The 25,620-nt window shown below is 44.0% G+C and overlaps 1 protein-coding gene and 1 long non-coding RNA gene across 2 annotated transcripts in view; both read right to left on the bottom strand.

The window, feature by feature from the left end:
• Positions 1–25,620, bottom strand: part of Abtb2 (ankyrin repeat and BTB domain containing 2) — a 153,817-nt gene that overhangs the window by 88,546 nt on the left and 39,651 nt on the right.
• Positions 1–25,620, bottom strand: part of LOC120101612 (uncharacterized) — a 104,722-nt gene that overhangs the window by 40,740 nt on the left and 38,362 nt on the right. The window contains exon 1 of the long non-coding RNA XR_005502310.2: positions 1–25,620. This exon is cut by the window's left edge and continues 15,637 nt beyond it; it is cut by the window's right edge and continues 38,362 nt beyond it. This is a non-coding gene — a long non-coding RNA (uncharacterized LOC120101612).

Below are 25,620 nucleotides of genomic sequence, written 5' to 3'. Positions count from 1 at the left end.
CATCTTGGTTTTACTGGCACACACATCTGGATCGCATAAATCTCAAGTATAGTTTTCAATATTAGTACTGCTTAGGGTTACGGTACTTGACAAATCTCGAATGCTAGGATGTCAAATCAAATCAGCCTGACCAGTCACAGAGGAGAAAGGGTAGGGAGGGATGTACAAGTAGACTATAATAATAAACAAGAGCTTGCAGCTGACCGGCCCACTCTCACTCAACTGCATGGCGGCTCAGAGGTAACCTAATGGACTCTCAGGTTCAAAACAGTGTTGACCTGCAGGCTCACATCACCAGCCTTCCCAGAGGGTGTGAGGAGGTGAGCAATGTGGCTGGCCGGGGTCTGCTAATGCATCCTGATTACCACAGCATGGCCAGGCAAAGACACCTACATTCTTAAATGAGTCTCGTCAAAGCAATTCCACTTTCAAGGCAGCTTCTCGGATGAGTGGCACTCCCAAAGACATAAAGAATATGAGAGATCGTTTCTAGGGTAAATCCATCACCCTGGGGCTGTATGCTGCTTGCCAAATGCAGTGTAGAAGCTGGGACGACTGGGTGGGGAGCCGCTCAGCAGATGCCCACTGCTGAGAAGAATACATTCAAAGGTTAAAGTTAATCTACTTGTGCATAACCCTGGTGAGTCTATGGTCCAAAGAACAGCTCTGAAGGTTTAAATTCTACTTTTATTAGTCACGTTTATGTCTTTACCAGTTGATCCAGCTTTACAGCATGTCATGACCCGGAGGGTTTCCGGAGGGCAGTGGGTTTATAAGGGTACCCTGAGTGCTTTGTGATCAAACCTAAAAGCAAGTAGCTGCAAAAGTGAAAAAGAAAGGGCTGGCTGAATTCCGTTCTCCTGTACCGTAAACAAAGCAAAAGCAAACAAAAGCATTATCTTTTGTTAATATTCATGTAATGCTCGTTATAAACATTGGAGACAACCAAGTATCACAGAATCTCTCCAGTGTTTTCTCCTAGCAACTCCTCGAGTTGCTGATACATGCTACGTGAAAATAATGTCTACAGTAAATGCTTTGAATACAATTGGATTAAACAATGTTATTTATTGCCAGAGTTCTCCGGCCCTTGAATATGCAAATGCTATAAAATGTCAAAAGGACAAAGACACTATCATATTTTCTGTATATTATATATATGAATATTTTCATATTCATATTAGCTATGGAGTCTTCTCTGGAGCTTTCTCACTTGAGGTGCATTCTGAGAACAGAATTGATTGAGAACAGGGATTAATTGATGCTTAAGTTCTTAGTAAGTAATCTCCATTCCCAGCCCGTTGATAAGGCTCTACTTTGATGCAGGAAAGCCAGCCCAGGGACAGCGATTTCCTGCAGGCTCCGTAGGGTCAGAGCTTGTCGGTATCACAGCTCTTCAGGAAAATGTGCATGTTCTCCTGTGCGCTGGCATTCCTGAGGTGGAGACACAATGCCCAGCTGAAACACACAGAGAGATGTGCTCCAGGTCAGGTGACCATCAAGCAGTCTGGGAAGATGCCTGAAGATGCCTGCCTCTATAGAGGCACAGTGGCAGCAGACCATGATTAACCCCCAGGTGGCCTAATGTCTAATGGTTTGTGAAAAGCTCACAGGGACACAGCTCTGAGGCAGAGGGTATGCACAGGCGGTCTGCTCTCCCCTTCATATCCTCACTGTCACCAGTGAAAGCTAAACAGAAACCAGAAACCATTGTCCTCCTGTGAAATGAAACCTGGACGGGTGCATGAAGTCCCCAGTTAATATGGCTGAATGAGCTTAATTGAGAGCTGATTCTGCTCTCTTCACCAGAGTCAGCACTGCTGTTTCCTGGGTGTTGGCAACTGCCACACTTTGCAACACAACCTTTAATTCCCCCTGTAACTCCGTGAGAAGACTTCATTTCCCTTCACAGAGAAGGAAGTGAGGGCTGGAGACAGAGGCAGAGCCAGCCGAATCCGTCACCATTGCCCGCCTTCCCCATTTCTCCATCCAACAAATGTCTGTGAATCCTTACCTTGCACCATGTGTAGTGAGGAAGGGTTCTGCTCTCAAGAAGAAGTAATATGTTAGGCTACAGGGCTTGGAACATTTGGATCTAGATACTAGAAGGTGCAAGCTAAAGCCAGCCGGTATTCCTTAGCTTAGTGTAACTGAGGAGAATCCCATGCAAAAGGTTCTCTTTGATCAGAGGACACAAGGAATCATCGGCAGGAAGAGTGGAAGAAGGGTTGGGATGGGATTTCAGATCTGTGGGCTTCATGTCAAACTCTTCACATTACAGAAGAGGAAGGAGGATGACTGGGGAGCCAAGTGTCCTAGCTATGCTCCTACTCCCTCTGCCCCCTGCCTGAGGGGTAACTCCAACAGGCACACTAGAGAGGACACCACACAGCTCTCCCGGTGATCAGTCAGCATAGCCTTTCCTGAAGCCTGCAGCTATCATCTGTCTTCTCAGCTTTGAGAGCTGCCTGAGGCCCCCTTTATCTCTTTCTGCCAATTCAGAATGAATCCTCTTCTAATAGAGGTTCAAATGCCTTCCACAAGCACTTGGAACATCCTCTAAAACCTCTTACTTAGTTCATTCTGCTTCCCCCCAGGCTGGCTCTCCAGTCAGCATCTGCTGAGCAGAGTTGAAGCTGCCTCTCTACTCTTTCATGACGGCTCCTACCTGTGCAGTGCCAAGAAACTCTCTGACTTCCCTGGCTAGCACACCCGCTCAAGTCTCAGACTTGTCTCCTATCGGAACTCACAGCACCATGCTTTCTACCCACTGTTAAACCTCTGGACCTGAAACCATCAATACTCTCTCTCTGCATAGCCTTTTGTGGCCTCCTGATGGGCATATAGGTCAGTGAGTTCCAAAGTCCAAATCATTTGTTTTCTTCAGAAGAACTAATGATTCCCAAGAGCCATTTGCTACAAGGAAGCTGTACCAATGAGTCCAGGTTGCTGACAGCTTATTCAGGTGAATAAGCTGACAGGGATGACACAGAACTGCACTCCAAGATGGAGCCAAGTCTCTTCCTAGCTCTTGGAACACTGCTTCTTTCCCTCTAGTCAAATGGTGCATTTTCAGACTATGGGGTAGAAAAGGTATCCTAAGTAACTGCATTAGATCCTGTGCAGATGTATGGGTACAGCTCTAGTCCATAGCAACAGTGAGAAGAGAAATAGACTGTAAACCACAGTGACCAAGAAGTGATGTTACATACATTTATCTCCATATCTTGGAGTTGCTATCACAAAATACATAAACTGGATGGCTTATAAGGTGACAGAAATTTCTTTTTCACTGTTCTGAAGGCTGGAATTACAAGACCAAGGCAGACTTGGTGTGCAGGGTGGGTCTACTCTCCTGACCCACTCTCTCTGTAGCTGTGACTTTGCATGGTCAAAGAAGTGATGCCACTGGCTCTCTCTGGAGTCTCTTAACATCAGGACTCCCCTCGTGCCCCAGCCACCTCGCAAAGTCTCTGAGGCTAACACTAGCAATGATTGGGTTCCTAAGACTAGCAATTCCTAATAGCAGCAAGTAGGAATTAGTGGTTTCTTGTTTGTGGGGATAAGGGGTAGCAACAGGACTTTGCTAGGTAGCCTAGGCTGGCCTTGAATTGGTGATGCCCCTCCTTAGCCTCCCCAGTGCTAGGATTACAAAAAGCTTTACAATGTCTGGCCAGTACTTAGATTGTTTTATTTGCCTGCTTTGAGTCAGGTTCTCACTCTTTATTCTGGGCTGGGCTGAAATTAACTACTATGTAGGCCAGGCTTGCCCCAAGTTCACAGTAATTACTTAATCCTCAGATTCATATATACTGGATTACAGATATGAACTACCATAGAGAAGTCGCCTGGCATGCTAACATTTTAGCATATGAATTTGGCAGGACACATTAAGTCCACAGCGATATAAGATATCTTGTGTAATGAAACACCATGTAAGACTTTGAAAATTAAGTGGTGGGCAAGATGGTTCAGAAAGTAAGTGTGCTTGCTGCCAAGAATAACAGTGAGTTCAAGACCCAGAACCCACACAGCAAAGGAGAAAACCAAACTCTGATCCCCACACATGTGCCATGGCACATGTGCATGTGCACATAAACACGCAAATACATTCACACTTAGACTCTGAAAACCTGTATTTGTTGAGTTAGAAAGGTGTGCTCAGTGAAAACAGCATTCAACATTTCACATTCTTGTAAAGGAAATCGCCACATCTTGAAGACACAAACACTAACCCAAGGGGATCACAGATAATTTTAACATTTCTGTTGTGATCCAGCTTTAAAGTTTGTCTGCATTGAAAAGATTAGACGTACAGTAAAAACATATAAAATGTTTTCCTTTTGGGGAGGGAGGTGGGAGGTGCCTTTTCCCCATTCTTTTTTAATTTTTCCTTTTTTAAAAACTTCTATTTCTGTTTTATGTGTGCTGGTGCTTTGCCCGCCTGTGTCTGTGCACCATGTGTGCAGTGAGCTTGGAGGAAATGATGTGAAACAGGCGCATGTGCAGAGAAGGTGTCAGATCCCCTAGGACTGAATTATAGATGGCTGTGAGCTGCCACGTGGGTGCTGGGATTTGAACCTGGGTCCTCAGGAACAGCAGTCAGTACTCTTAGCTACCAAGACCTCTCTCCAGCCCCCACAATGTTCATTTGATTAAGGCAGAGCACATGCCCATTTAACACATATAGAACCATGGGGGGGTGTGGAAACACCACCCCATTAGTAAAAGCTTCAAAGGCATATAGTAGTAATTTAGAACACAGGACAAGACAGAAAATTGTAACAGAAGGCAGCTAACCTAGACGGCATCGCCACAAGACGGCTATTGAGAATAGTCTCTTTTCTTTCCTTTTCTTTTCTTTTCTTTTCTTTTCTTTTCTTTTCTTTTCTTTTTCTTCCTGCCAGGTAGTTTTTCAACAGAAAAAAAAATTTCAAAAATGAGAAGCAGCTATTGGGAAAGATGGCCCCAAAGGCTGGTGATCACACTCAGCTCCTGCTGGCCACATTACCAACTAGTTTCTTTGTCTCCAAGGTCCCTTCAGAAGGCAGAAGGAGACGCCTTCACTGGCCAGGTCTATTCCGGTAAGCTGGCAGGTTCTACTTCTTAGTAATTCTAAAATGACCTTCCTTGCCTGCATTTACAGTCTTGCAGACCCTCTCAAACAGCACCACACTTGAATCCATGTGCTATTGTCTGAGTATAGGTTCTGCTATGGAGGGTGGGGCAGGGGTTAAGAGTCTATACTTCCAATAAACTCCTAGCTAACACCGATGCTTCAGAACAGAGTCCCTGTTCTGAGATGTCAGACCGAAACCAAAATTCCTCACACAGAAAGAACATCTGGGCTCAGCTCACGAATGCTGAGGTTAAATAAAAAACCGGGACACTGTCACTATCCAGAGAGCATTGCTCAGCTTTAGAGAGACTCTTAGCTTCTCAGGACATTAGTGATCAATTAATAAGGGATCCAAACAGAGCCTGGAAGGACATGGATGATTTAATGCTCCTATCAAAGTCAGCCGCTTGACACAGTGACTAGGAGAGTGACAGCAGCACCTGAGCTGCCTTATAGAAGGACACTTGCACAGATAACCAGAGTCACCGTTAGGTACCCAGAAAAGGTAGGCAGTGAGTACCAAAGATTCTATTCAGAAACAGAATCCGAGAGATATTTCTAAGCCACACCCAAACAGTAATTATTGATTTGCTTCCACATAATCTGGCAATGGGAGGAAATGTGAGGGTGGAGAACAGGTAGAAGTCCCACTCAGAAAGAAGCGACTGGGTAAGGGTCATGGGTAATAAACAGCAGAGGTGGAGAAAGCAGAGGGAGGACAATGAAATGGTGTGAAGGACCCAGGCCACACGTTTGCAGCTGAAAGCCTGTCCCCAGGGGCCCTGAACAATGGCAGCAGGCTCTGTGTTTGCGCACACCCCACTTGATACTGTCTGGACTCAGAGGGGTGTTAATGAGGCTCGGTGGAGAGGCACACTCCATTTTTCATCCCTGACACTCAGACGGGTAGTCCTCAGCCCAGGACCCAGGCCAGTCAATCAGATACCAGTTCTGTGTGTATAAACACCTTCCACTCTCAATCAGCAAGGGAGGCAGGTGCTGGAGATCTGGTCACGGTCAGTTGGACAATCTGATAAAGCCTTCCTGGGGTCAGAGTGGACCAAGAATAGACCCAGCATAATTAGACCAGGAGGAGGGGGGTTGTCAGGCAATCCAGGCGGAAATAACAGGGCCTCTGCCAATCAAAGAGAAATCCAACTGAGGGGGAGGTTGGGGAGGGGAGTGTCTGTTGTATGAGTGGACAGTGGGGGAGGGGAGCTTTCCCAGAGGCTGGCTGGTGACTCTAGCAGGACTGAGCAGCTCATTATGCGAGATCCTGAGCTGGGCGTCACTATCGATCACTATCTGGGGGCTCTGGGGATTCATCATTATGCAGCAGGACCCAGTGTGTGCTTTGCTTCTGTGACAGAGCAACATGGCCATGTATCCTTGCTGGCAGAAATGCAAGGTGGCCCTTCCTTTCTCTGGTCTCCATTATCCTGCAGGCCTTTTATTAGTGAAGATGCAGGAATGGGCAGTCATTATGAAAAGATCAGACCAGGCTCTGAGCTTACAGAGCTATTCTGCACATTTTGTCACAGGGAAGCTGGTGACAGTTGATAGATAGAGGTTTACTGCCTTGCTCTTTGATGCTGTCACACATGCACAAAATGCCACACTTCCAGGGATTGCTCCCTTTCAGAGAGCTCAGCGGAGCTCTCTACTTTATCTTGGCACAGGGCTGGACTTTATCTCATGGGTCCAATACCTCTTGTTGCTTGACCGGGTCCTAAGATCTAGTACTGGGAGGGATCTAAGCTCCTCTTCTTCTATTGTTTCTTCTTTTACGAAGCTGAAAGTCATTTCCCTGCAGTTTGCTTTAGTTCCTGGGACCACTGGTAACTTCTGTACCTACACTCCGTGCTCCTTGGAGCAAAATCAACCCAAACAAATTCAACATCATAACCTACTGCACTGAAGGTTTCTTGGGAGGAAAATGAAGATTTATGCTGCACACTTAAGGCAGCAAATGTTCTCAAGGCCTCCACACCCTGCTTCACACACGCATGCTCCTTCTAAGACCCACTTCTAGACCCGCTCTGCCTGTTCTGGTTTTCACCATCCCTTACCATTTGGACACCATTTTCCCCCCTCCACTCAACTTCCAGCAAAACAAAAGCCTTTCAACTATTCCCTCAGCATGTCCCCTTGGAGGCCAAAAACTATATTCATAGACATTATTCTGAGAGAAAGCTCCAAAGCTTAGCTGTTATTTAATTCCATTCATATGATATTTCCAGAAGGCAGATCTACCATGATGGAGATGGATCCATGGTTACCATGGGGTTGGGGAAGAGTTGACTAGAAAGCTTAGTATGAGGGAGCTTCTTGGAGAGATGATGGCATTGATTTGTCTTCTGATAAGTGTGGTGTATATTCATACCATCCAATAATCAGTTTTAACAAAGGACAATTAAAAAAATACAATGGCGGTGAGGAGATTCACTAACTAGGAATGATCCTCATCAATCTGTGGAGTCCTTCTCTAGAGACAGCTTTCTACACACTCTAGAGCTCCTCTCTGCAAGCTAGAGCTTCCATGTACTCTCTGACACTGGGGTCCTTTCCACTGCACGCAATATGAATGGACTCACAAGTCTGCCCCACGGTGTCTCCTACAACTGCGGAAACTTTCTAGGGCCCACCATGTGAGCATCAGGTCACCTCCCTCACCTCTCCTCAAACCATTTTCTCCTTCTCTCACATTCAGCCTTCTTCCCTTCCTCAAACACTCCAGCTGTCTCTGCCCATGATCTTCCTCCTTACATGTTGGCTTGGCTGCTTCCTCTACTTAAATGTCCCCTCCTCAGGGAGGTCTTTACAAGTCCTCCATATACATCATTTCTTGCTTCCATGGTTCCTTCCTTTCTTATGAAATATCTTGCCATCTTTTATTTGTCCCTGAGTTCCCTAGAAGAGAAGACAAATGTATTCTCTCTACAGAGGGCCTCCTTGCTCATTAGTATATCTGTATCACCTAAAATATGTCCCCCAGAAGTGCTCAAAATGGAGTGAATAAGCCATAAAGAAGTCAGAGCTTTAAAAAAAAAAAAAAAAGAAGACAAAGTATGAACAAAATGAAGAAACAGTGGGGCAAAGGGTAGTGTATAGAACTCTGGGTCCATTAGAAGTTTTTTACTAACCTCCAAAAACTTTATGTGCAAATATTTCAATTCACTTTTCCTTTTGTATTATTACGATTTTCAAGAAAATGACAAAATTTATTTCGTCATGAACACCTGTCTAGCCATTATCTAGACTAAAGTCATTTTCATTTTGCTATCCTTTTATCTATTTTTCCTGCTTCCCCACCCTCTCACTTTTCCCCCGCCAGTATCAACTTAATTAGCTGAAGATACCCCTTTTACTTAAGGAGAATATATCAGAGATAGGAACACTCTTCAAGACCTTCAGTGTAAGCATAATTGAAGATTTGCCATAGTGGCGTTCCTCCCATGTTTTCTGAATATTTTAAGTCAGGCCTGAAAACACTGCAGCAGGACAAACAGAGCCCAGTAGTGTCTTCCAGTGCCTCATTAGTCTTCATAGTCATGTTCTCCGTGAGCGGGAGGAGGTGTTGGGGAGCTCATAGGCCCACAGGGAGATGACAATGAAGGATGACCCTCTGCCACATTTCTAAAGCACCTCCCATTACACAGGCTTCTGTGTGGTGGCAAAACCCACTCCCTTAGTGCAGGAGCTGGGTAGATGGGTTGCAACAGAACGGAACAGTTCTCCTGCCCCATTTTGAAGTTTAAATCTAAGGAGCTTCTAGGTGGCACTTAGAGTTGACGGTAGAGCTCACTATTTCCAGTTGTCTTACACTAACCCCGATTAACTGACATGGGACAGCTTCCTCAGAACAAACTGAGGTTACGTGGCCCACCCCTGAAGGCCCTCACCCAACTGTAGGGACTTAGTCCTATCAACTACGCACTGGATGATGATGATTCTATATCCCAGACGATCTCTCTGCTGCCATGAACGTTACAAACCCTGAGTTCTTCTACCACTGACTGTCTGGGAATGTCCCCTTCGTTGCGGTACAAATTAACACTGAACGTATCGAATGGGAGCAGCAAATGAGCAGCTGGATGCTAGCGTTTGACTTTGTCTTTGTAAAGTGGGGAGGGATTTTTTAAAAAAATTGAGGTGATGTGAATTCAACAAGAAGAGTTTAGAAATAATACCAAATGGAGCCATGATACAAGTGGTTAAAAAGCACCAGGTTTTAATCCAGTAGGCAAACAAACACCCATCAACCTAATCTTCTGCTATAGCCGATCTTATTGTTGCTTCTAAGAGTTATAATATCTATGGAAGCTATCAGCCTTTTATGAAATGGAACAGTGGATGGCAGGTGTCTGTGTTTTAAAGGTGTGTGCTATACAGGGAAGGAAGAAATTAGGACACTAATTAGGAATTAGGACTAAAATGGGCTTAATATGGTAGGTGGACCCAACTGACCTGAAGGTGTTTCTGAAGGGCAGGTGTAAAAAGAACTCTCAGAACTACCCTTGTTCTCCTGCCTGAAGCTCAAACATTCCTGTGAGGAAACTACCTCTCTGGCACCCATAAGAAAAAGCAATTCTGGCCACCAGGGACTGTGAGTGTACAATAGAACCATATAGATAAAATAGTCCTTCTAAAATAGCTCTTACCTTCTCCCAGCTTCATATCCTTCTACACTCTTCCTTTCCTACAACTGTCTGCCCCTCGCCCAGATCAGAGGGCTCACCATTTCTACCCAAGTTTAACAGTCCCTCTTCCAAATGCTATAGAAGCTTTATACTTTGCTTTTGGGTTTTCGCTATATTATGAAGGTCCCCATGGTCATGTAAAAATAACATTTGAATGATTTTTCTTTTTCTTTTTTTTTTTTTTGGTTCTTTTTTTCGGAGCTGGGGACCGAACCCAGGGCCTTGCGCTTCCTAGGTAAGCGCTCTACCACTGAGCTAAATCCCCAGCCCCGGAATGATTTTTCTTGTCTGTCTTGTGCCAATTTCCTAGAACCAGGAAAAGATTAAGAACTAAGATCATGGGTGACTTTACCTTTCTTGGCTAATTCAGGTGGTCTTTGACTTACAACAGATCAGTTTACCGGTTTTTGGAGTTCACAATAGTGCAAAGTAATACACAGTCACAGATACCCTCTTTTTGTGTTCCCCAGCCCCAGGCTAGCTGTCTTAGGATACTATACAGTATCAGCTAGACATAGCTTCCCAGCCAGCCATGCAACCACAAAGATGAACAACAGAGACACTTTAGTGCACTATGCTAAGCCAGGATTAACTGTAGATTACATGTAACCCTTGTATTTTTTTAACTTATATTTCAACTTACAATGTTTTTTTGTGTTATCATAGGTCAAAATTATTTATATAAGGTTATATAGAATATTCAATGAGCTGTCACAGGAAACCATTAGGATAGCTACTATAAACAAACGAAAGAGAAACTAAAATGTTGAAAGGGACGTGGGAAAACTGGTGACTTACTGGGACTGGAAAATGATGTAACTACCTGAGAAATAGGATGGCAAATCCTTAAAACATTCCAAATATAAACACCATGGGATTCAGCCACCCCACTTCCGGGTACTTATGCAAAGACCTGAACACATGGGTATTGGGTACACATGAATAGGATTACTTGCCATGGCCAAGAGGTAGAAGCACTCCAAATGGTCATCAATGCAAGCACAGGAAAGCAGTCTGCACATTCAGTGCAAGGAACACTTGTCACATGCGACAACATAACGTGAACCTTGAGGACATTATGCAGAGTAACATCAGCCAGGCACAAAAGACAAGTTCTACACGATTCCACTTCTGTTAGGTGTCCAAAGTAGCAAAACACAAAGGCTCAAAGAATAGAACCATGGCTGTCAGAACAAGGTAAGGGGGAGTTATCCATTAACGGTCAGAGGTTCGGATCAGTAAGGTGGAGCTCTGGATAGCTGCTTTACTACAGTGTGGGTATGTTGAACACTACTGAGGTCCTTTCTGGACTGATCATGCTGCTAAATTTTTGAGTCCTGCTTTTTTAAAAATTATTATAATCTTTAAAAAATTATTTTAACAGTAGAAAGGTCAAATATTGCTAAAATTTGGGTGCCACTATGGTAGTAAGCTCATATTTTCTCTCCCATTGTTGTTTTAATGTTTTTTTTTTTTCAGAGCTGAGGACCGAACCCAGGGCCTTGCGCTTGCTAGGCAAGCGCTCTACCACTGAGCTAAATCCCCAACCCCTGTTTTAATGTTTTATTGTGAGAATATCACAAAAAGTCAGTAGAGACGTTTGACAAATAAGGAAGCCATGTTTAATATAGCCCTAAAGATAAGATCATACATTTACACCAATTGTCAAGGCGAGATGCTAGTCCTCGCTTGTGGTAGTGGGTTATAAAAGGTACCATATCAAAGATATCTGGGCTAAAGTGTTGGCCACTAATTTTACTTGCATTTTGAAAAGAGTGAGAACAAGAGAGAACCAAGCACACTTGGGAGAACAGTGGGAGTGGAGGATAGATCACTGAATGGACAAGTCTCCAGCTCAGCAGCAGTGTTTGTCCAGCGTGCAGACAGCGCTGGGATCCATCCCCTGCACCACCAGCACACAAACCTTCCATCTCATCCAAACATCGTGAGTAGTATGAATGTTCTTTTTTAAGTCTATTTTATTTTATGTATGTGGGTGTTTTGTCTGCACGTATGTATGTAAACCACATACATGTAGTGACCATGGAGGCCAGAAGATAATGTCTGATTCCCTGGGACTAGAGTTACAGACTGTGAGCACTAGAAATAGACTCTGATCCTGTGGAAGAGCAGCTAGTGCTCTTAGTTACTGAGCCGCCTCCCCAGCCTCGGGAGAAGTATTCTAACGACTCCATTCTGGTCTTTATTTAGTCCTACCTTCAAAAGTGCTCCTAAGTGTGCTGTTATCCCGAGAGACCCCTTCATATTCCTGCACTTCTAGAATCGAATGGGGCTTACAGTCTGTGATTATACTAAATGAAGACCTTATTCTTTCAATGTTATTTTAAATTTATTGTTTGTGTAAAAGCACTTACATTAAATTACTAAAGAAATATGACTCGGTACAGTGCTGGAAACTTAGAAGCACTTAGATTAACATCTGCGTGTTTTGAATAGTAATAAAGATATAACAGGTCCACAAGCTCATAACTTTAGGGATGATATTACTGACAACAAGGATGGAGTTTAAAAACCATTGAAGAGAGAAGTAAGATAACTATGTTAAGAAAAACATAGTTATACTTAAACTCAAGTCAGCAAGTGCTTGAGGAGCAGAAGACAATGAGTGAGAACATGTGTCCTTCTAGACTGGTTATCCCTCCTCTCACCATTCCATGAATAATTTGCATTTTCAAGATGGCAGATGGAGCTATCATTTACCTTGCCACAGAGCAGTGAAGGAACATATGTCTGCTGCCAAAATGACATCTAATTCCTTGCAGACTATGCCAATTCACTTCAGAAAAAGACTTTTTAAAATTTAAAAATGGGATTCTTCTCTCAAATAGGGGACAGAAGAAAAACCTGGGAGAGAGTATAAAAAAACTCACTAGCTGCATATGGCAAATATGACAATTGTCTTCATATATCAAGGACAGGTGGCCTTCAGGAACAACTTCCGATGAAGAACTACTATGGAACAAAAGAAGTATGTGCCGGGAAGGGCAGAGTAAAGTGACTTGCACACAGACAGATAAGTATCTCTGGGAATTCCTCAGCCAGGACTAATAGCTAAAATTACCATCTTAAACTATTTCCCATGTTCACTCTCTGAAGTACTATAAATGGAAACAGTTATAAATTTTTTTCCCAATAAAGTGTTCACATTCTTTTTTCTAAGACACAAGAGACTAACAGTCATTTAAGACCAACTGAGGGAAAAAAATAGCATTTACAGCCACTGTGCAAAACCTGAAAAAGTTCTTTTGCTGAGTAGAAATGCAGTTAGTGGCTCCCGTGGTTCCCTGGCTCTAAGTGTTATGAGAGACTGGAGTCTAGTCATTATGTGTGCATATCAATGAGCCTTAGATCTGAGGCAATGCCACAGCCATCCCCAAGGAAACAGGCTAAGTGTCTGCAACGTCCTAAGAACTTAGGGAATTAGAGGACAATAGTATCTTCTTCTAATTGGTTCAGAATCAGCTTTGATATCTTCATCCCATGTGGACCAAGTCTGCATCCTGGCTGGCTTCATACTGGGGTAAACATGTTCCCAGCCTGAAAGGAGACAGTTGGAGGCCTTTTGTCAGTAGAGCATCCTACATGGTCAGCCAGGACAGCTCGCATCTGGAGTATCACAGAGTTGGGCAAAGACTGGGCTATGCATGGCTTGGTTCTTCTGGGAATTGAACTCACTTGTGTGGTTTATTTTTTTGTTTGTTTTCTAAGTGCTTTTACTATTAACACAAATGGGCTGCTTCTGGTTGAGTGAAGCAGTCCTAAAGCAAAGTCTGTGTTTGTGGCTAATGGTTCTGCTTGTTCAATGCTTATACAGTAACCTATGCTAGTGATACAAAAGTGCCGTTTAAATGAGTATACAAGGAATCAGGACTCAATTGATTTGCATGTCTAAAATGTACACCCACATACTAATTTGGCCCAGCGCTAGGCTGACTCAATATATTTTCTGGATCTATTGATCAAACCTAAAAAGATACATACTTCATTCTGCTCATGACCCTGGCCTAAGTCTGCTGCATCCAAGGCTACATTCCTTCCTCTCCTTCTTAACTCCTCCCTGCTCATTAACAAAGGAAGGAAAAGAGGCCACAGTGCTATTGGTGGGATTAAGAATCATTTAGCATGGGGGGTTGGGGATTTAGCTCAGTGGTAGAGCACTTGCCTAGCAAGCTCAAAGCCCTGGGTTCGGTCCCCAGCTCCGGAAAGGAAAAAAAAAAAAAAAAAAAAAAAAAGAAAAAAGAAAAAAAAAGAATCATTTAGCATGGACTCACTCGGAAACTAGAACTTTAGAGCTATACGTTTTGTGACACAAAGATAATCTTTTTCCTCTACTAATTGGTTAAACATCCAAACAGTCCTTGGAAACTTTGAGTTAGAGTCTATGATGATGTTACCCAATCTCCCCACACCCAGGACAGGTTTCTAACTCTGGGCAGAAATCAGTCATTTTGCCTTTGCTCACTGACCTGTCTATTCAACAAGTCCTTAAAGAGTACTTCTTATATGCCAGAACATGTGATTCAAAACAAAAATCCTCCCTAAATGAGTCTTACTGTAAGCAAGTAGAAACACACAGAGAGACAGAGAGACAGAGAGACAGAGAGAGAGAGAGAGAGAGACAGAGAGACAGAGACAGAGAGACAGAGACAGAGACAGAGAGAGACTCACGTACCCCTGTGCCCCACAAAGTAGTTGTTAGTAAGGGGAAAATGAGAAAGGTAGAAAAACAAGAGATGAGGTCTGGAGCATGGAGGTGGCAGTAAAGATGGTCCTGTACTGAAAAGAGGTGGCTTCCATGTCTGATGGGTAGAGTTAGAGCAAGAGGGCATTCCTAGGAAAGCAGAAGTCAGATCACAAAGAGTTTAAATTTTATGCTAAGTGAGACAAGAGCTCTTTGGCTAGGGGAGGATAGTAAAACTTGCAGCCCAAAACAAAACAAAAAGCACCTGGTTCCAGTTCCCAGCGAACTGGGGGAGCTGGGGCAGGAATGCAGGTTAGGAAGCAGCAGAGGAGACAGGACAGTAAGTGGCCTAGACTAGAAAGCATCAGGAAAGACAGGGAGCTTCTGAGGACAGGGTCTCCTGGCTGGCTTTGATCAGGTGTGGGTAGAGGAGAGAGGTAAGGGTAAAGGCTAGGTGTGTGGCAGGACAGGTTAAATGTGCTGTTTACAGACATGAGGACATGGGGAACATGAGAGAGGAGCAGGGAAGCAATCCCAGCATGTGAGCTTTGGGCCTGTGACGCTGGAGTCCCAGAACTGAGAAGATCACCCTGGGATGGATGTAGACAAAGAAGAGGCCCCTCAGGGAGTCAACCTGCCTGGAGGGGTCTACTAGCCCTTAGGAGAGAAAGAAGAACTTACCAAGAGGACTGAAGATGGGGAGACACCTTACAAAGTTCAGAAAAGAATGTGCAGGCATGGACCCACATGCAGAGGGAGGGCCAGGGTAAGGTTACTGGTTGGGGATCTGTAGGAAGGACACATAAAAATTCCTTGTCCTTTTTCTATTTTTGCAACTTTTTCTACATCTAAAATTATATAAAACTAAATGTTAAAAGAAAAAGAAATACTGTTTGCTTGTTTGTTTGTTTCTTTGTTTGGAGGGGGTCAAGTAAAACAAACTGAGAAAAGACCAGAATTGGATAGCACAGAATTTGCTGACATAAGCTGAACATCCTAAATCCGAAAACAGAAACCTGAGATGCTCCAAAATCCCAGTTTGAGTGTCAACCTGTGTAAAATCCCACATGTGATGCCATGGGATGGATCGCAGTTAAAATGCAGGCCTGAGACATGTGTAAAGACATGCCTTCAGGCTACGAGTATGAGAGACATAAATGGATTTTACATTTAGGCTTTGAGCCTAACTTAGGGCTTCTATTGCTGTAAGGCGACACCATGACCATGGCAATTCTTATAAAGGAAAGCATTTAATTAGGGCTGGCTTACAGTTTAGTTCACTATCATCATAGTAGAAAACATGGTAGCACACACGGTGCTGGAGAAGATGAGAATTCCACATCTTTATCCATAGGTAGTAAGAGGAGAATGTGACACACTTTCTCCAACAAAGCCACACCTACTCCAGCAAGGCCACCTCCTATTAGTGTCATTCCCTGTAAACCTATGGGATCCATTTTCTTCCAAACCGTCACAGATTCCCCCTTTAAGATATATCCTAATGAATATAACAACATATGCCAACATTTGCAAGGAACCTGCATACTTCTGATCCCAAGCATCTTAGACAAGAAACATTCTCAGCCTGCACCTCCACAAGGGTGACGTCAGTGACGGCAGGATCTCAATGATTAGATTTAGCCATGAAGGGAAATGAGATAACAATGCCACTAATTGCTCACAATGCTTTCCCTGGGCTTCCCTGTGAGCCGGCACACCGAGATGTGAGGGCAGGGTGGACATGAGGTTGATCAGGAAGAATTTCAGGTGCTACTTAAGTCAGACAGCAGAACAGTTGGAGAAGGGAGGAAAAGAGGAACAGTGACCTCCCATAGGCTAGAGGTGGAGTCCTATCAGTGAGGCTGATGGCAGAGAGCTGTTGGAACAGGTGGTCCTCTGGAGGGATGGCAGAACACAAGGAAGCAGTGCAAGGTCTTTCAATTCACTAAAGGAAACCCAAGGAGATTTCCTCCTGATGACTTTTCTCTGTAATGTATAAAACAGGTCAGAAGTTGAAAACAAAAGGGCATGATAGGTGGTTAACTTCAGAGAGAGGAGGAAGGAAACAAGACAACTAGCTATGGAATGAGCAGAATTGTTGGTGTGTGGCAATGTGTGATCCCAGGCTATATCAAAAGGCTCACCATATAATAAAGAATGAAGCAGTTCTGGAGGCTGGAGGTTTGAATTACAATGCCGATTGATTGGGGTCTGGTGAGGACCCTCCTACACTTCAGAAATGAGTGTAGGAGAGCTCCCAGGGAGACCCTTTTATAAGGCATCAAGGCCCTAAGGACTCCATATTTATGACCAAATTCTGGCCAAAAGTCCCATTTCTCAATACCTTCACACTGGAATGAAAGCAAGATTCAAACCTATGACTCTTAAGAGGCCACAAACATCCCATCTATGACAGTCATGCTAAGTGATCCAATCAGATTGTGTGCATGCTGAGGTGTATGCTCCTCTCCAGCCATGCAGAGGTGTTTAAGTGACAGCATAAGACCATAGGACTGGAACAAACTCAGTTTAGGATTTTCAAGAAAGGAATGTAGTAGAAAGTGAGGGCAAATGATGGACTGAGATCTCTTAAGTGAGGAAAGAAGGAAATGAGGAGGGGTTCTTGGCTAGTGGATGTTACTCTTGAATGGCAAAATCCTTAAGAGTCTCAGGACCAAAGGAAGTGAGCTGGAGAGCTGGGGGGGGGTAGCAGTTAGAAGGAGGGAGCTTTAGGTTATTCCACACGCAGTCTTGACACAGCCCAGAGAAGGCACCTAAGTGGGTAACCAGGTCAGACACAGGCCAAGGTGCCTTGTTATGATGTTGGATAACAAGGGAGGAGTTGTGATGGTGGGACAGGAAAGGAGGGAGAACCAGTATCTTCATGAAAAGATGCTGGGGTTGGAAACTAAAATCTGTGCGTGACTGGAACAAGGAAGGACAGCAGTGGCACAATCTGAAGCACTGTCTGCTTCAAAGGAAATGCTTGTATCCAAAAATAGTAAAATAGGGGGAACGATGAGGAAATACCTGTGCCGGGAGAAATAGCGCTTGAGAATTCCATACACCACCAATACCCTACAGAGAAACGGCTAGGTTTCAGGTATGGCAAAATAGAGTAAGTAAAAATAAAGGGCCAATCAAAGACTAAAGAACTAAGCATCACTAGCCACCAGTTTTTACCTGACTCCCTCACATACTAGGAATGAGCACAGGGCCTTATGCATAGGAGGCACATACACTACCACACATCCACTAACACATATGCACAGATATCCACATCCACAGCCCCTAAACCATCTTCAAAACACACCCCCTAAGGAAAGTGGATTGGACCTTGGTCCTTCATGCACACGTTCAATCTGCGTCCCCACTTCCTGGCTCCTGCCTGGAACATGGCAGTTGTTCCATGGGTTTATGGATTAATTCTTTTCCTCACAGGTCTCTGGCCCCGCTTTAGCCTTTGTAACTGGGGCTCATTCTTTCCATTATCTTCAATTATGTGTCTTTGAGTGGTTAGAGCTTGAGGCATGTCAACCAAATTCCAGCTAACATGCTCTGAAGTGCTTGAAAGCAGAGTATCCCAGAGTGAAAGCATGCGGTGTGAGGCGGTCCTCACGGTGGGGATGAGTGGACAATACATCTCCTCTCGCGGCATCCCTCGCACTCATGCTGTGTTCGACACTGTTTTACCCATCAGGTATTGCAGGCATAGCAGTATTTAGGAGAGGGTGGTCTTGAGGTGACTAGCACAGGGTGATTAAGGTACCCATTTAAGAGGCCTTTACGCCGTCTGGCCTATGAAGACAACTGAATCTGTGGCACCTTAAATTTTGAATGTCTTAGCCTCCAACTATGAAAATAAATGTTTATCATAAATTATCCAATTTCCAGTATTCTATTACAGCAGCACCAACCGACTAAGACAGCCATTATACTCATTGCTTAACATTACACATGGTGTGCATAAAACAGGACCAGAACCCAGGGCCATTGACTCCAACCTCTCTAGAACATACCACAAAATGTATGCCCACAAGGCATTACAAAGCACCACCCAAACTCAGTCACATATAGAACACTCAGCGTGAAAACTCACTCCTGAATGTCTACCTTTAAATTAGCATAAGGAATTACTGAAAGGAAATTGGGTGTGTGTTTTGTGTGTGTATGTGTGTTGGGGGATCATTTCTTTTCTGTTTTTCTAAACCAATTAATTTTGAAAGTCATTTGTTTTCCTTTCTTCTCATTTGGGGGAAGATAAAAAGGGGCACTGTCCGGCTTGAAAAAAAGCAAAGCAAATAAAGTTAGTCCTTCCTATGTATAACTGCATGAATGCTTAAATTAATAGAGATCCCTGTTTTAATTTTGTCCTTGGTACTTCCTTAGCCTCTTTCAAATTCTGGTTCTTGAATGTTTGAGTGATTGAAGAGACAGCTTAAGGTTTCATAGGAGCTTTTTGGGGACTTCTGCATTAATCCTCTGCTTTATGCAATGTAGAAAACATTAAGCAAGAGTGTCTGAAGTTAAAATATGTACTTAATTCCCACTACAGGGGATGGATCTTTCTAACAGATGTTTTTCTGGAATGGCTGTTGACTGTAAAATAGGAAGAACTAAAAGAACCAAAGTCAAAGTACTTTTTTTTTTTTTAAGGATGGATTGGGCAGGGGGTTAGACTGGAGGTTGGAATGGCATAACAATTAAATTTCCAGACTGTTGCTTATGAAAAATAAGCTGTTTTTGGATGGTTTCTGGGATACAGCTATGCATGGTAGTCATGGACCAGAGAAAATGAACCTAAACTGATGTAAAAATTAAAAAAAATAAAAAAAAACATTTAAACAAGACACTTCTCTGATGTTCAAGCCAAGATCTCCAAGGGTATCAGATTGCCTTGTTTGGAGGGACTGCTTCAGGACTCCTGCAGTATGCTTACTCCTCATGGAAAACAGCAATGAAGGGGCTGTTAGGAAAGCCAAAGGAAGCCAGTTCACACCATCTTGCTACATCAGAGGCCACCTTACCACTCCCAGTGAGCACTTAAACCCAGCAAAGGAATTCCCGATGCTGCCTCCTAAGGAAGCAGACCTGTCGTGTGTGTGTGTGTGTGTGTGTGTGTGTGTGTGTGTGTGTGTGTGTGTGTGTGTGTGTGTGTGTATGTGTAGACTAGCTTTTCTTTTTCTAGTTTCAAACTGATTTATACTTAGAGCCCTCATATCGAAGGACATTTGAAGCTTGTTCACCCGGGGCTCCCATTCTGCATTGCCCTTGCACTTGAAATAAGAAAGCTATAAACCCTGGAGAGGTAGATGCCCTGGGAGACAACGTGAGGTGAATGGGGTTCATCCTGACTTTGAGAATGGCCATCAGATATGCACCCTCTTTGTGCCCCAGTTTTATACCTGTGTAATGGGAAGGGTGTTGGCTACCTACCTCGTAGAGCCACCAGGAAGAATAAAATGAGGCGGGTGGCATGGCTGCTGACACGTGATCAGAGCTCTCTGCCCCCTGCACAGGACAGAATCAGGGTGAAGGGCAGGAATATCTCAAGGTGAGGAACGCATCTCGTATGGTTCTTAAAATAACGTTGTTTTCTTTTTGCGGAGTTATTTCACAGCCTGCTGTATCTAACTGCCATGCCAGCTCAGCATGAATACCCTCCATTAAGAATCATGTCACACTCTTCTTCGAGAGTCGTGAAAACCCAAATCAGACTGCATTCAGCCTTGGATAGTGGGAGACATACTGAAGGCCTTTCAATTTCCAAAGCCATGATCAGAATGAATGTTCTCACACCAGGCGCTTCACATTTTAGAATTCAATTATGAAACCCTACCATTTAGCTTGTTAGGCTGGCTGCTCCACCCCAGAAAGAGTGACAAACGATAATTTTTACAGCCAAGCCATGAGTTCCAGTGCTATAAATCACTGGTTATCGGATGAAGTAGAATTCATTAATATAAACGAGAAGCCTGAAAGACACCCATTACTGTGCTATTAATTTGTTTGACGATCTACTGCATAGCAAGAGCTAAAATAGGCTGGCCAAGACAGCATCTCATACAGAAGAATGATCTGGTCTCATTAATTTCTGTCCTGGGCTTGCCAAGTGCAATTGGGCATAATAAGAACTCATACATCTCCTTGTAGCTTTTTCCGTCTTCTATGCTTATGGAAAGAAAAGTGGGGGTGGGGAGGAGCTAAGAGTCTTGATACTCAATAAAGACAACCAGTGAGAGGAGGGTAGATAGGCTGGGGAGGTGTAGTGCTGCATCAAAGTGCTTGCCTGACAGGAGCAAGGCCCTGGGTTTGATCCCCAATACCATAAAAAAAGGAAAAGGGAAAAAAAATGTAAGAGGGTCTAAGCTGGAGCAACCTGTTAAGTGCAGTAACTGCCTCCACCTTTTCTGTATCTTCCTTCCTTTGTTCTGTCTCTTGTATGACTGTTTCAAGGGGTGTGAATAAGAAACTCCTTTCCTGTTGGGTTAACTTGAGATATCCATTCATGCGATTTACTGGGACATGGTGTGGGAGACTTTACTTAGCCCTTGTGCCCTTGCCAGTAAAGGGATACAGGGAGGAGACTGGAGATGCCTGTGTGCTGCTTTGTGTTCTCAAACCTTTCCAAGGCTGGTCCTGAAAACAGACTTGATCCCTGAAAGACTCTGACATGATTGTGCTTCCCAGGGTCAGAGAGCAGCCTGTGAGCCCCTCCACAGATCTCTTCTTCCAGGCACTCTGCTGCTCAAGGGGCACGCCCTCAACCCAGATTGGGAGCAGGGACAAACTGTGTTTTCAAAAACTGTAATTATAGACAAAGGCTTGGGAATCGGAACTGGATTTTCCAAGTAGTCACTTGACTATATCAACATCAAAAAGCAAACAATAAAAACAGCTAATCAGTGAATGTGTAAATTCCTTTCTCAACAAAGGCACATAAACAATGGGGCTAAACAAACTGGTACAGTTGCATTTATGAGCATACGTTTTTATAGAACCGAACTACATACACATGTGTGTGTTGGTACATGTACGTGTGGGTACAACGTGTGTGTGTGTGTGTGTGTGTGTGTGTGTGTATGCATATATATTCATTTTCTATGCCATTTTATCCCCTTCAAAGATATAGATAAGAATAGGGTTTATGATTTATTTAATCCTCCTCAGATAACATGGAGACGGGATTTTTTTCTCTCCTGGGCATCTTTACTAAAAGTAAACTCTTGCCTGACTATCTGAAACCCAGAATTAGCAGGTGCAGCTCCATCGAGGAATACTTTCTGTAGGAAACCTGAGAGCAGACGTTCCTGCTGTGAAGGACTCTGGCATGGGAGGCCCACTCATCCCAAGGCTAAGAAGCCAGAAGGGTTCAGATCACAAGCAGAAAGGCAGCCAAGAGTTGGCCTGGGCCTGCTGTTTCTCTTGGCAATTTGAGTTGGCTGTTGAGCCTGGGGCCCTCAAGTGATTCTGAGCTTAGGGAAATATATCAGAACAGCAGGCAAAGCATAATGTCCTGTGACCAGCTGATGCTTGGAGCCTACATCCTCAGAGCCACAACCTCCTTACCCTTGTGAGGAATTAAACTTTAGTGACATGCCCAAAGTTTCAGTCAGAAAGACAGCTGGGAAATTCCTGTTTTATGGTATAGGCTACTCAGGTTCTGGTCCCAAATAGCAGCCATATCTGTATCTCACTTGTTTGAGCCTCTCTGGGCAGAGTTAAAATCAGCCCCTGATAAGACATCTCAAATCAACTTCCTGGCCTTGGTAGATTTATTCCTGGTGTGTTTCATTCTCTACATTCCTGTCAACTCCAGCAGGAACCAAAGGGCACTTTCTTAGGTTGGAACCATTAGCATTTCTTCTCTCCTCAGTGCTATTTATAGAACTAAGGCAGATGGCCATGGTGATCTCACCTCATTGGTCAGGACAGGGAGCCACAGGAAGGTCCAGAAACGCTCAGTCTTCCAGCAGCAGCCCCCCGACTGGCCAGCCAGCCACCAACTGCTGCTCTAGGCAACCCCATCACAGAGCTCACAATGTTTTCTAACTCCACCCTGCTTTTCTTAACCAGTCAAGCATATTCTACTTTATACTCCAGAATTAATGTCAGAAACAGCTTCCCCATATCCAAACAATCTTAATCAATCGCAAAGAACACACGAATGGCTATGTGGAAGCTTCCTGCCCAGAGGAGGATCAAATGTATTTGTGTTTAACTGTGAGCTCTAATGAGTACGCTATACTTCACTATAGTGGAGCAGTTTGGCTGCATTTAACCTAGGTGAATAAAGCAGGGCTAACACTAATGTGAAACTAGGTACAAGCACTACAGAGGGCACACTGGTAACTTACAATGTGTCATTCTCTTTCCACGCATGAACAAACAGACACTAAGAGGTCAAGGCACCTGTCTGTGGACAGAGGTGGAAGTGATGGATCAGGAGTTGAGCTCAGGCAATCTGGCTGCAAAGGGCTCTTAAATACCACACAGTCTGCAAGCCACAGTGCATAGATTTCAGCCACCATGCCCCTCAAAGGTAGAAGGCCCTGAAGGGTAGGGAGGGAATGGAATCTGCTTTCCTCTGCCAGCCTCAGTTCTCAGGGCCTTTAAGAGGATGTCAGGGGGCATTCTGGCCAGGTACAATTTCTGTCACATATGCTGACACTGGGCCTCCTTGGAGAGGCATCTTGGAACAGTGTCCATTTAGCAGAGTGTATGGTTTAGACAATAGCCTTCCATCTCAGGGTGCACAGCTCAGGATGGGGAAGAGTAGCCCGTAGGTTCACTTGAGATGAAGAGGCCCTTAGATCCTCTGGCAGGAAATCAAAGCACTAAGTTGGGTCTCTATGCTGCATATGCATGCTCAGGCCCAAGAGACTGCAGTGAGTGGACCACATGGTAACTGGCAATGCCTTCCCGAGTGCATGTGGTGAAGTCTTTACCAGACAGGCATGCTTCTACACGCACACACAATCATACTACATCTCTTCCTCCCAACAGGAAGCTCTTGCAATTGGAAACAGTCCATGTTCACGGAAGCACCAGCAGGGTGGCAGAAACTCCATAAGGACCTCTTTCCAGAAATCCAGTCTATGGAGCAGTTATTGAAGTCTTGCCTTTCTGGCAGAAAATAATCTTTTACTTGGTAAAAATCATTCGCTGGTGCCTCAGGCCTTGACTAGAAACACGTGAACTGAGAATAGAAAGCAGAAGACAATGGATTCATGCTTTGTATTCTAAATGATTTCCATCTTCAGAGCCAGAGGAGAGAGGCGCAGAGGTTTACTCCTTCCCCTTACACCTTTGCTTTTGAAAATATTCAGACTGAGCCAGGTGTGATGGCTGACACCTATAATCAAAGGGCTGAGAGGGAGTCTGAGGTCAGCCTTGGGCAACATGAGGCCCTGCCTCGAAAACCAAGCAACACAAAACAAGAAATCCACTGTTGCCACATGTGTCCTCTCCTTTCTGTTTGCTGTGCTATATGAAAGCTGTAGGCATGTGGCCTCACCTAAGACACAAGGCAGCCTTGCCTTACAGCATGTCCAGGTCTCACAAGCAATGACAGAGTGACTGACAGCACAGTTATCCAATACCAACTCACACTATTATATGTTCCCTAATATCAGAGTCAGCCAAATCTCAATGAAAAGAGATGACTCAACCAAGTTACAATAAAAACAATACTGCACAGGACTGTACACCAAAGGAAACTCACGTTTCATACAACAAAGAAGTAGTCTGAACTTTGACTTTAAACTGATGCCCTGGGTGTACAACGCTGCTGACTCGAGGACCACTGAGGCTCAAAGCATGTGGCGCCCACTGTGATCTGACAGGCTGTCTTTGAGGAGTCAAGATGCTATGGGCTTGTTTTGTTTTGTTTTCCATATAAAGGTATTTCTGCTTTAGGAAAAGGAAGACTGAAGGCTGCACCATTTTCTTTAGTCATTTCTTTATTTTATTGCTCTCTGTAATTTTCAAACACATTTTTCAAGAAAATATTATAGTGAGAGTTCTGATGAGTTCACTATATAGTCAGTAGTTAAAGTGTTTATAAATTGAATTAGCCAATGGTTACTTTATTTACCAGCCACACAGCAAACAATCAATAGCCAGAAATATAGGAGGGGCTTCCAAAAGAGAAAAGGAAAGAGGAAGACATAGGAATTTTCAAGAAGAGCCTGTGTGGATTGTGTGGAACAGACCTCCCTACATGAATCACTGAATGGAGTCCTCAGAATTTGATGTCCTAAGAAACAGTCAGAAAGATGTATGGAGTCTCATGGGTATACTGTTCTATTGTCAGCCCTCCCTCTGACACTGGGAGTCATTCAGTATGACTCTGTTCATGGGCAACATATCACTGGGTCAGAAACCAAAGTCACCAAGAACTATGTCATTTTTTAAAACAAAAACTCATATGATCAGAGCTGAGAAATGATGAGTTTCTCAATTAGATCTGTATTTATCCAGTCCTTCCCCCATCTCCTTATGTGCATAGCCTGGGTTACGACTAACATTGTGAAGAATGCAATGTCACATCCCAGTACCCAGCTCTTGAGTAATCTCCACTGTCCAGAACTCACCAGGAAATGAAGAAAGAGATCAGTCCACAGGAACGCCATGACACTAATCACAACCCTCTGGGGCTGGGGGGACTCAGCTCATACCACAGTTCCCTCTTTGCACACAATTTCTTCACACTTTCAAGATGATTGTTTCCTTGGGGACAGAGACTGTGCTCTGTTGGCCTGGCTCCCTTCTCATTGGAGTTTAGGAGTCCAACCTGGTCCCACAGTAGGATGAGTATCTAATACTCAATATGGTGGAATTAAGGATTGGTGCTTTGGAACCAGGTCTCAGGCAGGGCATTTCTCTGAGCCTTCACTTCCTCATTATTAAATGCAGTTCTGTTCGCACTTCCTCCAAAGATATTGCGAAATGGGAGATTAGACGTTGAAAAAAACCAAGGGCATTGTAAGAGTACGGCTTCGGAGCCAGTCTACAACAGAATCCTTGCCTGTCATCTCTTGACCTCAGACAAAGTTACTTAACGTCTCTTCCTCAGCCTTCTTGCCTGCACAATGGGA

The sequence above is a fragment of the Rattus norvegicus genome, chromosome 3 (assembly GCF_036323735.1).
Source record: "Rattus norvegicus strain BN/NHsdMcwi chromosome 3, GRCr8, whole genome shotgun sequence".
Lineage (NCBI taxonomy): Eukaryota > Metazoa > Chordata > Mammalia > Rodentia > Muridae > Rattus > Rattus norvegicus.
Note: the sequence above shows the minus strand (reverse complement) of the source record. Positions and strands in the feature narration are given on the sequence as shown.